Raw genomic sequence first — 14440 nt, forward strand, 5'->3', positions numbered from 1 at the left:
GCATGTGCAAGGAGTGCGCTCTGCAAGGAAAGCCACTCCGCGCAAAGAGCGCAGCCCTCCCAGGGGTGGTACTGCACACACAGAGGGCCGACACAGCAAGACAACGCAACAATAAGAGACACAGATTCCTGTGCCACCTGATAAAAATGCAAGCGGACACAGAAGAACACACAGCGAATGGACACAAGAGAGCAGATAATGGGGGGTGGGCAGGGGGGAAGAAAGAAATAAAAAAAATAAAAATAAAAAATCTTAAAAAAAAAAAGAAACCCCAGGGAAAGAAACAGAGCCATTTGCCTGATAGTCTACAGCTGGCCTTGTGGAGAGAGAGGCAAAGTCTAGAGAGCCTCAGGAGTCTACAGCTGACCTTGTAGGGAAAACAAGAGCTGAGCCCAGAGGAACCCAGGAAGCCTGAACCCTCGCAGATGTCAAGGCAGCCATCTTGCTCCAACACGTGGAAATAGACTTTGGTGAGGGAAGTAACTTATGCTTTATGGCCTGGTATCTGTAAGCTCCTACCCCAAATAAATACCCTTTATAAAAACCAACCAGTTTCAGGTATTTTGCATCAGCACCCCTTTGGCCACTAATACAGAATTCTCCAGCCTCCTGCTTCTTACATTCTACTGAGGATAAACAGTAAATCCTGCAACTCTATCTCTGATGCCTGCTGTTCCTATTAACCAGATTATTCCTGAACGAATTTGGAGGGACAAGGGAAGAGAGACATGGCGGGGCGTGATGATGAGCAATCTTCACCCGCCTCCAGGGACAGATGTCCCCCAACGATCGCTCCTGTGAAACCTTGTTCAAAGCGTGATGACCGGCATCATCTCACTTCATCTGTGGCCACTTTGGGGGAAATTGCTGTCCCAGGTCTCTCAGACCCTGAAGCCTGCTCTACTCACCTCCCTGGGCTGCTTTTTGTGACATGAGCGAGGCTTGGGGTACGTAGCTCCACGGAGCCTCAGGGGCTGCTACCTGTGGGCAGAGCTGGGGACCGGGGGCTGGGGAAGCATCACACAGGAACAAAACCACGAGGGCCGTCCCTTCCCTCCACACCTCCTCAGGTGAGCTGGGAGGACCAGCAAACACCGTCCTGAAGACGGTGAATAACCACTTCGGGAAGAAGATCAGAAAGGCCAGAGGTCAAGCTTTACAGCGCTGATTTAGCACCAGTTATCAAAAATTCTGTAGGTTTGGCATGTAGCGTTTTCCATACTCTCTTGGTTTGTTGGCTTGCTTGTTCAGACCTGTTACAGACTTACTACACATTAAGCCCACGGATTGTTAAAGGTCAAAAAGAGTATGTGCTCGTACCCATCTCCCGTCTTCTGAGCATTTATTAGGTGCTTTCTGAAGATAATGGATCAGGAAGGATTTTACTGAGCACGTTTTCTGTACCCAGCACTTGCTAAACCACCTTGTGAAGATACACAAGGAAAATGAAAGGCAGCCACAGCCTGGAGTCGTGCATGATACCAGTGGCAGTGGGACAGGTAGGGAGCCCAAGAGAGAGAACAATTGGAGAACAGTCCCAGGAGGCATAAAGTGCGAGGATGCCAGCCATGGGTGGCCGCTCTGGACCTCCCAACAGCATCCTGGGGAGCTGGCTTCCAGCACAAGTTCCAGGAGTGTCAGTTGGAGAAAAAGGACCCTGGCCAGCGAGTCAGCGTGGGACATGACCTGCATGTGCTTCCTCACCTTCCCTTCCCCTCCAGATGCCCCAGCTTGGCTAGCTCTGTAAGGTGAGAAGAAGGGAGCCGGTCAAGCAGTTTTGAAATGAAAAGAAATAGTAAGGCAAGAAAACATTATTTCCTCAAGACTCAATTTCCTCTTAACCCCCATAATATTAGGGCCTGTCAAAATTAGGAGTTGTGTCCCCAGCTGGTTTATCTTCAATTTTTCTTAAAGTGTTTTACACTGAAATAATTTGAAACTTAGGATAGAGTTCATAAATAATATAAAGAACTTCTATGTTTCCTTCATCCAGATTCACCAGTTATCAATGTTTTGTTGCATTTGCTTTATCACTCCTTCTCTCTATTGACAACACACATACACATCTTAACTTACTGGTTTAGAGTTAGTTGGAGATATCATTCCCCTTCACCCCTAAATACTTCAGCTTGTATTTCCTAAGGACAAATTCATTCTCTTACACAACCAAGTACAATGATTAAATTCAGGGGTTCCTTGGCTTTTCCATCACATGGCAAAGAAGCAAACCTTCTAGCCTCTGAAACCATGAGCCAAACATTTCCTGCTGTCAAGCCAATTGAAATGAAAACAGAGCCCAGTTTTTAAAGTTTGCCAATTGTCCCCCAAAGTGAACATGTGCTTTGAGCTGCTTTTTTTCCTAATCGAGGATCCAATCCAGGAATGCCACAGCATTTAGTCGCCGTGCCTCTTTAATCTCCTTTAATCTGGAGCAGTTTCTTAGCCTTCCTTCGACTTTCATAACGTTGCCATTTTTGAAGAGTTCAGGCTGGCTTTGTTTTGTGAAATGTCCCTGAATTTGGGTTGGTCTGTGTTTCCTCCAGCTTTATTCAGGTTGTAGATGTTCAGCAAGAATACCACTGAGGTGATGTGCCCTTCTTGGGTGTCACCTCAGGAGGCAGGTGATGCCTGTTGGTGCCATGCTTCCTTTGATTGCTTGGTTAAGGTGGTGTCAGCTGGCGTTCTTCACTGTAACTAATTAATAGAAAATAATAGTAAATAATCTGTGGGTAGATACTTTGAGGCTATGTAGATATCCTGTTCCTCTTTAGTTTTCACCCAGTAGTTTTAGGAACCAGTGATGATTCTTGCCTAATTTGTTTTTACCAAGATGGTTTCAAAATGGTGATTTTCTAAATCCATAAGCTCTCCAAAGTTTGTTCAACTTTTTGTTCTAAAAAATTTAAAACCTATGGAATAAAGTGACGGTACAACGAACATCAGTTTAGACCCCCTAAATGCGATAATTTTTAATATTTAGCCATCTTGCTTTATCTGTCTGGTTATATCTACATATTTTTTTTTTTTTTGCTGGACGATTTCAAATTAAGTTGCAGGCATCGTTACACTTCGCCCCTAAATACTTCAGTCTTCACCTCATAAGACCAAGGACGTTCTCCCACATCACCACGATAGCAATACCGTAACTGTTATGTACTGAATTGTGTTGCCAAAAAGGTATATATATATTTTTTAAAGATTTATTTATTTATTTAATTTCCTCCCCTCCCCTGGTTGTCTGTTCTTGGTGTCTATTTGCTGCGTCTTGTTTCTTTGTCCGCTTCTGTTGTCGTCAGCGGCACGGGAAGTGTGGGCGGTGCCATTCCTGGGCAGGCTGCTCTCTCTTTTCACGCTGGGCGGCTTTCCTCATGGGCGCACTCCTTGTGCGTGGGGCTCCCCCACGCGGGGGACACCTTTGCGTGGCAGGGCACTCCTTGCGCGCATCAGCGCTGCGCATGGCCAGCTCCACACGGGTCAAGGAGGCCCAGGGTTTGAACCGCGGACCTCCCATATGGTAGACGGACGCCCTAACCACTGGGCCAAAGTCCGTTTCCCACAAAAAGGTATATTGAAATCCTAATCTCTAGCACCTCAGAATGTGACTGTATTTGGAAATAGGGTCAATAAAGATGGAATTAAGGGAAGCGGACTTGGCCCTGTGGATAGGGCATCCGTCTACCACATGGGAGGTCCATGATTCAAACCCCAGGCCTCCGTGACCCGTGTGGAGCTGGCCCACGTGCAGCGCTGATGCGCGCAAGGAATGCTGTGCTACACAGGGGTGTCCCTGCGTACGGGAGCTTCACATGCAAAGGAATGCACCCCATAAGGAGAGCGCCCAGCACCAAAGAAAGTGAAGCCTGCCTAAGAATGGCATTGCCCACACGGAGAAATGACACAACAAGATGATGCAGCAAAAAGAAACACAGATTCCCATGCCACTGACAACAACAGAAGCGGACAAAGAAGACGCAGCAAACAGACACAGAGAACAGACAACCGGGGTGGGGAGGAAGGGGAGAGAAATAAATAAATAAATAAATCTTTGAAAAAAAAAAAGAAGACATTGAGGGAAGCAGATTTGGCTCAACTGATAGAGCGTCCACATACCATATAGGAGGTCCAGGTTTCAAACCCAGGGCCTCCTGACCCGTGTGGTGAGCTGGCCCACGTGCAATGCTGATGTGTGCAAGGAGTGCCTTGCCATGCAGTGGTGTACCCCATGTAGAGGAGCCCCATGTGCAAGGAGCGCACCCTGCAAAGAGAGCCGCCCTGTGTGAAAAAAGTGCAGCCTGCCCAGGAGTGATGCTGCATACACGGAGAACTGACACAGCAAGATGACGCAACAAAAAGAGACACAGATTCCTGGTGCCACTGACAAGAATACAAACGGACACAGAAGAACACACAATGAATGGACACAGAGAGCAGACATTGATGGGGGGGCGGAGGGGAAGGGGAGAAAAATAAATAAAAATAAATCTTAAAAAAAAAAAAAAGACAGTGAGCACAAAGATTATTTTTAAATTTATTTATTACATTCAGAAAATATGAGGTCCCCAAATACCCCCCTCCCCCCTCCTCCTACCCCTCCCCCCACAGCAACAATCTCCTCCATCATCATGAGACATTCGTTGCATTTACAAAGAAGATTTTGAAATCCTGACTAGAAAAGTAACAAAGCTAATAGGAATGAAAGACACAGTAGGTGAGATAAAAAACACATTAGAAGCATACAACAGCAGACTTGAAATGACAGAACAAATAATAAGTGATACCAAAGACAGAACAGCTGAAATTGAAGAGAGAAGAGAACAGAGGGAGAAAAGAATGGAGAAAATTGAGCAGGGACTCAGGGTGTTGAATGAAAACGTGGAACGCAACAACATACGTGTCATGGGAATTCCAGAAGGAAAAAAGGAGGGAAGAGGGGCAGAAAGAGTATTTGAGGAAATAATAGCTGAAAATTTCCCAACTCTTATGAAAGAAATGAACTTACATGTCCAAGAAGCACACCATACCCCAATCAGAATAAATCTGGATAGACCTGCTCCAAGACACATACTAAGAATGTCAAATGCCAAATATAAAGAGAAAAGTCTGAGAGTAGCAAGGGATACAAACTGGCTGAAAGTGAAAGGTTGGAAAAAGATACTCCATGCAAATAGTAACCAAAAAAGAGCAGGGGTAGTGTCGTAGTTTGATATGGTTATGAATTCCAAAAATAGGTATTGGATTATGTTTGTAATTTGGTCTGTACCACCCTTGGTGGGTGGGGACTCACAGGTAAAATACATGGCAAAGGACAGAATTCCAGGGTTTTTGATGTTGGAGTTTTAATGTTGGAGTTTGATGCTGAAGCCTTAAGCTGGAGCCCCAGGAAGTAAACTCACAGAGGAAAGAGAAGCAAGCCCCAGGAAGAGAGGAAACTTGAACCCAGAGAAAAGCAAGCCCCAGGAACATAGGAACCCAGGAAGCCTGAACCCTCACAGACATTGGCGCCATCTTGCTCCAAACAGACTTTGGTAAGGGAAGTAACATGCTTTATTGCCTGGTATCTGTAGGCTCCTGCTCCAGATAAATATCCTTTATAAAACCCAACCAATTTCTGGTATTTTGTATCAGCTCTCCTTAGGCTGACTACTACAGAATTTGGTACTGAGAAGTGGGGAAGTGCTTTTGCAATTACTGAAATGCTGGAATGGTTTTATAAATGGGTAAGGGGTCTTTTTTGGAGGACTTGTGAAATGCTTGGAAGAAAAGACTTACAGTGCTTTGAAGAGACTGTTGATAGCAATATGGATGCTAAAGAGACTTTTTATGGTGCCTTAGATGTAAATGATGAAACTATTATTGGAAACAGGAGGAAACACAATCCATGTTTTAAAGTTAAAGAGAACTTAACAAGATTAGCTCTTGGTGTTTTATGGAAGGCAGAATTTGAAAATGGTGAGCCTGGGCATTTAGCTGAAGAAATTTCCAAAGTAAACCTGGAGAATGTGGCTTGCCTTCTGCTTGCAGCTTGTAGCAAAACACTAGATGAGAGAGATATGTTGAGGACTGAACTGTCGGGTACAAAGGAAACAGAAACTGATTCTGGAAATTCCAAGCCTCTGGAAATCAAGCTCCCAGATGAAAGTGCCCCATTTGAGGACTTAACTAAAATTTGAACTTGTAAATCAGGATTGAAGATGCAGTTACCTCAGAAAGATTTGTGGAAGGTCTTACTGTCTGATGGCTTAGACCCCAGCTTCTTGCATGCAAAACCAACAAGGTTTTTGAGAGAGCTGTATGAACAAAACCACTGTCAGCCTGGAATAAAAGGGACATGGAAAGGAGAGATTGAAGGGGAAATGACTTCAAGAGGAAAACCATGGAAGCTGAGATCTGGAATTAAGACATCACCTTGGGCCAAGAGAGAAACTCCACTCATGTGTACAGAGAAGGTGAGTTTGCACAGCAGTTGCTGGCTGAGGGTGGATGTTCCCACCTGATGTTCTGGGAGAGTTTTGCCACCCCAGGGTACAGAGAGCGTAGGACACATTCCCCAAGAATTAGGGCGGTTTAGGTCCGCACCCCACAGGTCTGAGAGAGATGGACATGTCCCCCATGGATTAGGGAAGGCCAGGTGGTCAGCTCATTGCTCTGAGATGGTTGAGCCTGCATGTCAAAGATTAGGGGGAATGTTGACTTCACGTCACTGTACTAGGGGGACTAAGACTCTAGCCCAAAGATTGGGTAAAGTGTGGCAATCACCCCAACACTCTTGCGGGGTAAGATCTGGAGCTTGGTCGACACCCAGATGCTTGACGAGGGTGGAACCAAGAAAATGGCCATTGGGCAAGCATGTGGAAAGGGTGGGCTCCCGTAAGGCACCAAGGAGAAGAAACCATCATCTTAAGAATGACTCTCAGGCTGAAATTAAATGGAGGATTCCTGCAGGTTCACTGAATTGTAGAGGACAGGTGACTCATGTTTCTCCTTATTGTCATGAAAATGCTTATCCTTTGTCCATTTGTGTATTGGAAACAGATAAATTGTTTTGTAAGTTTCATTGGTCTATAGCAGACAGGACTTTGCCCCAAGACAAACTGTATTTCTTTTAAAATTGATTGTGATATGATTTAGTACTTGCATTGTTACTGATTGAAGTTTTTTTTTTTTTTAATATTGTGATGTCTTTTGGAATTCAGAGGGTGGATTGTAGCAGTTTGATATGGTTATGAATTCCAAAAATAGATATTGGATTATGTTTGTAATCTGGCCCGTACCTAGGTGTGATTAAGTTATGATTAGAATTTTGATTGGGCCATGTCATTAGGACTTTGAGTCCTCACCCCTTGGTGGGTGGGTACTCACAGATGAAAGATATGGCAAAGGACAGAGTTTGAGGGTTTTTGATGTTGGAGTTTTGATGTTGGAGTTTGATACTGAAGCCTTAAGGTGGAGCTCCAGGAAGTAAGCTCGCAGAGGAAAGAAGCAAGCCCCAGGAAGAGAGGAACCCTGAACCCAGAGAGAAGCAAGACCGTGGAAGGGAGGAACCCAGGAAGCCTGAACCCTTGCAGATGTTGGCAGCCATCTTTCTCCAACATGTGAAAATAGACTTTGGTGAGAGAAGTAACTTATGCTTAATGGCCTGGTAAGCTCCTACCCCAAATAAATACCCTTTATAAAAACCACCCAATTTATGGTATTTTGCATCAGCACTCCTTTGGCTGACTAATACCAGTAACTATACTAATATTGGGAAAAAAACAGACTTTAAATGCAAAAAAAGTCATAAGAAATACAGAAGGCCGTTATATATTAATAAAAGGGATAATCCACCAGGAAGATACAGCAGCCATAAATAACTGTGCACCTAACCAGGGTGCCTCAAAATACATGAGACAACTCTGGCAAACCTGAAGGGAGTACTAGACATCTCTACAATAATCATTGAAGACTTCAACAACCCACTCACATCATTAGATAGAGCAACTAGACAGAAAATCAATAAAGAAACAGAACTTGAACAATAATGATAAACGAGTTAGATGTAACAGACATACAGAACACTGCATCTAAACTCAGTAGGATATACATTCTTCTCAAGTGCCCATGGATCCATGGATAGGCCACATGTTAGGTCACACTGCAGCTCTCAATAAATATGAAAAGATTGAAATTATACAAAGCACATTCACCGACAATAATGGATTGAAACTGGAAATCAGTATTAGACAGGAAAGAGCTAAATTCTCAGATGTGTGGAGGCTAAACAACATACTCCTAAGTAATCAGTGGGTCAAAGAAGAAATTGCAAATGAAATGAGTAAATATATTGAGACAAATGAAAACAAGAACACCATCTATCAAAACATGGGATACAATGAAGGGAGTCTTTTTTTTTTTTTTTAATAAAGATTTATTTCCCTCACCCTCATTGTTTGTGCTCCCTGTCCACTCTCTGTTTCTGCTCATCTTCTTTTCGGAGGCACCAGGAACTGAACCTGGAACCTCCAATGTGGAGGGGAGGTGCCCATTCACTTGAACCATATCCACTCCCTGCTTGTTGTTTTCTTTGTTGCATCATCTTGTTGCATCATCTCATTGCATCAGCTTGCCACGCCAGCCTGTTGCATCAGCTTGCTGTCTTGCTCATCTTCTTTAGGAGGCACTGGGATCTGAATCCAGGACCTCCTATGTGGGAAGCAGGCACCCAACTGTTTGAGCCACATCTGCTTCCCATGAAGGCAGTCTTGAGAGGGACATTTATATATAATGCTTATTTTAAGAAAGAAAGAGCTAAACTCAAAGATTTAACTGAACAAATAGAGACACTAGAAAATTAACAGCAAACCAATCCCAAAATAAGCAGAAGGAAAGAAAAAATAAAGATTAGCACAGAAATAAATGAAATTGAGAACAGAGAAACAATAGAGAAAATCAACAAGACCAAAAGCTTGTTCTTTGAGAAGATCAATAAGACAAACCCATAGCTAGACTAACAAAGAAGAAAAAGAGAGAAAATGCAAATAAATACAAGCAGAAATGAAAAGGGCGAAGGTTATGACTGATCTCCCAGAAATAAAAAGGGTCATAAGAGACTATTATGAGATAGTGTATGCCAACAAATGAGACAACCTAAATGAAATGGACAAATTCCTAGAAATGCACAAACAACTTACACTGACACAACAAGAAATACAAGAACTTAACAAACCAATAACATTTAAAGGATTGAATCCATCATCAAAAATCTCCCAAGAAAGAAAAGTCCAGGATCAGACGGCTTTACAGGTGAATTCTACCAAGCATTTTGAGAAGAATTAACACCAATCCTGTTTAAACTCTTCCAAAAAATTGAAGAGGAGAGAAAATTACTCAACACGTTTTTTGAAGCCAACATCACCCTAATACGAAAGCAAGATAAAGATACTACAAAAAACGAAAATTACAGACCAATCTCTTTAATGAAGATAGATGTGAAAATTCTCAACAAAATACTTGCAAATCAAATCCAGCATGTTAAAAGACTTACACATCATGACCAAGTGGGGTTTGTTCCTCATGTACAAAGCTGGTTCAACATAATACACCACATTAACAAATTGAAGGAAACAAAACACATGATCATCTCAATTGACACAGAAAGGGCATTTGACAAAATCCATCACCCTTTCTTGATAAAAACTCTTCAAAAGATAGGATTAGAAGGAAAATTCCTCTATATGATAAAGGCATAAATGAAAAACCCTCAGCCAACATCATACGCAATGGGGAAAGGTTGAAATCTTTCCCTTGAAGATTGGGAGCAAGACAATGATGCCCACTGTCACCATTGTTATTCAGCATTGTACTAGAAGTTCTAGCTAGAGCAATTAGACAAGAAAAATAAAGGCATCCAAATAGGAAGAGAGGATGTAAAAGTCTCACTAATTGCAGATGCCATGATCCTGTATTTAGAAAATTCTGAAATATCCACAACAAAGCTACTTGAGCTAAAAAATGAGTTCAGCAGAGTGGCAGGGTACAAAATCAACACCCAAAAATCAGTAATGTTTTTGTACACTAGTATGGAACAATCTGAGGAGGAAATCAGGGAAAAAATTCCATTTGCAATAGCTACAAGACTCAAATACCTAGGAATCAACTTGACCAAAAAAGTACAGGATCTATATGCAGTAAAAATTACAAAACAATGCTAAAAGAAATTCATGAAGACCTAAGCAAATGGAAAGACATTCCATGTTCATGGATTGGAAGACTAAGTATCGTGAAGATGTCAATCCTACCCAAACTGATTTATAGACTGAATGCAATACCAATCAAAATTCCAACAGCCTACTTTACAGAAATAGAAAAGGCAATTACCAAATTCATTTGGAGGAGGAGAAGTGGATGTGGCTCAACTGATAGAGCTTCTACCTACCACATGGAGGGTCTAGTGTACTATACCCAGGGCCTCCTGACCCATGTGGTGAGCTAGCCCTTGCACAGTGCTGCTGCATGCAAGGAGTGCAGTGTCTTGCAGGGGTGCCCCCGTGTAGGGGAGTGCCACATGCAAGGAGTACATCTCGCAAGGAGAGCTGCCCGGAGTGGGGAAAAAAAAAGCGCAGCCCACCCAGGAGTGACATGACACACACGGAGAGTTGGCGCAGCAAAATGATGCAACAAAAAAGAGACATAGTTTCTCAATGCTGCCTGATAATAGAAGCAGATGCAGAGGAACACACAGCGAATGGACACAGAGAGGAGACAAAGGGGGTGGGGGTGGGGGTAGGGGGGGAGGGAGAAAAAAAAATCTTAAAAAAAAATTCATTTGAAAGGGAAAGTGCCCCTGAATAGCCAAAAGCATTCTAAAAATGAAGAGCAATTTAGGAAGAATTTCACTGCCTTATTTTGAAACTTATTACAAAGCTTCAGTGGTCAAAATAGCATGTTACTGGCATAAAGATAGAGACATTAATCAGTGGAGTAGAATTTAGAGTCCAGAAATAAACCCTCACCTCTATAGTCAACTGGTTTTTGACAAACCGACCAAGTGCGTGTTATTGAGACAAAGCAGTCTCTTCAAGTGGAGCTGGGAGGACTGGGTATCTATAAACAAATGACTGAAAGAGGACCCCATCTCACTTTCTATGCAAGAGTCAATTCAAAGTGGATTAAAGACCTAAATATAAAAACCAGGACCATAAAACCATTAGAAGAAAATGTAGGGAAACATCTTAAAGACCTTGTGGCAGGTGGTGGTTTCTTGCACCTTACACCCAACGCACATGCAACAAAAGAAAAGATAGATAAATGGGACCTCCTCAAAATTAAACACTTTTGCACCTCATAGGACTTTGTCAAAATGGAGAAAAGGGGGAAGCAGACTTGGCCCAGTGGTTAGGGCGTCCGTCTACCACATGGGAGGTCCACGGTTCAAACCCCAGGCCCCCTTGACCCATGTGGAGCTGGTCCATGCGCAGCGCTGATGCGCGCAAGGAGTGTCCTGTCACGCAGGGGTGTCCCCCGTGTAGGGGAGCCCCACACGCAAGGAATGTGCCCCGTAAGGAGAGCCGCCCAGCATGAAAGAAAGTGCAGCCTGCCCAGGAATGGTGCCGCACACACGGAGAGCTGATACAACAAGATGATGCAGCAAAAAGAAACACAGATTCCCATGCCGCTGACAACAACAGAAGTGGACAAAGAAGATGACGCAGCAAATAGACACAGAGAACCGACAACTGGGGTGGGAGGGAAGGGGAGAGAAATAAATAAATAAATAAATCTTTTTAAAAAAATGGAGAAAAGGCAGCTGACTCAATGGGAGAAAATATTTGGAAACTACATGTCTGGTAAAGGTTTAATATCCAGGATATATAAAGAGATGTTACAACAACAATAAAAAGAGAAATGATACAGTTAAAAAATGGGCAAAAAACTTGAATAGACATTTGTCTAAAGAAGACATACAAATGGTAAAAAGGCACAGGAAAAAATGTTCAACATCACTCATGAATAGGGAAATGCAAATCAAACTACAATGAGATATCATTTCACACCAATCAGAATAGCCACTGTTAAAAAAAAAAAAAGAGAGACCTGCAAGTGTTGGAGAGGATGTGGAGAGGTAGGAACACTTATTCACTGTTGGTGGGAATGCAGAATGGTGCAGCCACTGTGGAGGATTGGTTGGCAATTCCTAAGGAAGCTGAATATAGACTTGGCATGGGACCCTGCAATACCACTACTGGGTATATACCCAGAAGAACCGAGAGCAGTGACATGAATAGATACCGGCACACCTCTGTTCATAGTGGCTTTATTATGATTGCCAAAAGTTGGAAACAACTCAGGTGTCCATCAACTAATGAATGGATAAACAAACTCTGGTGTATTCACAAGATGGAATATTATGCAGCAGTAAGAAGAAATGAAGTCATAAAGCATATGGCAACATGCATGAACCTGGGGGACATTATGTTGAGTGAAGCAAACCCAATGCAAAAGGACAAATACTGTATAGTTGCCTTACTATGAACTAAATATATTGTGTAACATATTGTATGATTCCATTTATATAAAATGTAAGTATAGATCAATTTATAAAGATGAAATTTGATTAGTGGCTATATAGGGCTAGGGAAGGCATGCTAAGGTATATGGAGTTTTTCTTTTTGGAGTAATGAAATAATTCTAAAATTTTTTGTGATGGTGGATGCACAACATTGTGATTATACTAAAAGCCATTGATTATTAACTTTAGATAGATTATAGGTATGTGACTATATCTCAATAAAACTGCTAAATAAATAAATAAATAATAGCCAGAAATAGCAGCTAGATACAGCAGGGGAAACCCAATGAGAGGTGAAAATTTTTTTGTTTGTCCGTTTGTTGTCATTTATTATTATTATTATTAAGATTTATTTTTTTATTTATTTCTCTTTCCCCCGCCCCCCCCCAGTTGTCTTGTCTCTGTGACCGCTTCTATCCTTATCAGTGGCACCAAGAATCTGAGTTTCTTTTTGTTGCGTCATCTTGTTGTGTCATCGTTTATTATTATTATGGAAATAGTGAAAATGCTTTAATGGTGATTGAAGTGATGCATGCACAACTATGTGATTATACCAAATACCATTGATTGTACACTTTGGATGAATCATATGTTTTATTAATATAGATCAATAAAAGTGATTTTTAAAAAAAGATGGAATTAGGTGAGTTAAAATGAGATCATACCTCCATCCAATGTGACTGGTGTCCTTATAAGAGGAAATATGGACACAGAGAGGAGAGCGCCGTGTGACGACTAAGGCAGAGAGCACTGTGGATCACCGGCAAGCCTCTGCCAGAAGCCAGGAGACAGGCGTGGGTGGATTTTTCCCTACAGACGTTAGACCAGGGGTTCTTAACAAGGGGTCCATGAGCTTGAGTTGAAATTCAAAAAACATTCATATGGGGATGTTTTGGTGTGGGTGTGATATATTTATTAAGTAATTGACAGTATAGTGTAGACTTAGTAAGGGGTTCATTGTTTTTGCCTGACTGACAAAGGGGTCCGTGGAACAAAAAAAGGTTAAGAAGCCATGCGTTAGAAGGAACATGGCCCTGACAACATCTTAATTTCAACTTCTAGCTTCCAGAATCGTAAGACATTTCCTTTGTTTTAAGCCACTCACATTGTCATTTTTTAGGGCAGCCCTAAGAAGCTAAGGCAATCCCCAAGAAGATTATTTCCTAATATCACGTAATATCCAGTTCATATTCAAATATCCTCAGTTGTTCCCCCAAAAGTCCTTTAACAGCTGTTTTCTTGAGCCAGGATCCAATTAAATTTCACTCACTGCATTTGATTATCTTGTCTCTTTAGTCTCTTTTAACCCAGAATAATCTCCCCGTTCATGATACTAACTGTATTGAAGAGAGCTGGCCAGTTAGTGGGTAGAATATATTGTATATTCTGTATTCATCTGATTGTTTTCTCCTGGTATTATTTAGCTCACCCCTCTATCATTCCCCCATTTTAAATTGTTGTTTGTATATACATCTATTTTAGGGGGACCTTTTGATTAGGTTACTTTAGTAAGACATGGTCCAGGGTGGGTCTTTTTTTTTTTTAAGATTTGTTTTATTTATTGCTCCCCCCTCATTGTTTGCACTCACTGTCTGCTCTCTGTGTCTATTTGCTGGGTGCTCTCTGTGTCTGCTCATCTTCTCTTTAGGAGGTACCGGGAACTGAACCTGGGCCTGCCACATGGAAGAGAGGTGCTCAGTCACCTGAGCTACCTCAGCAACCTGGTTGGTTGTTTTCTCATTGTCTTTCCTCTTTGCGTCTCTTTTTGTTGCAGCACCTTGTTGCATCAGCTCGCTGCCTGCCACTCCAGTTCATCTTCTCCAGGAGGCACCGGGAACTGAACCAGGGGCCTCCCATGTGGTAGGTGGAAGCCCAATCGCTTGACCCACTTTC

This window comes from Dasypus novemcinctus, chromosome 9 (assembly GCF_030445035.2).
Source record: "Dasypus novemcinctus isolate mDasNov1 chromosome 9, mDasNov1.1.hap2, whole genome shotgun sequence".
Lineage (NCBI taxonomy): Eukaryota > Metazoa > Chordata > Mammalia > Cingulata > Dasypodidae > Dasypus > Dasypus novemcinctus.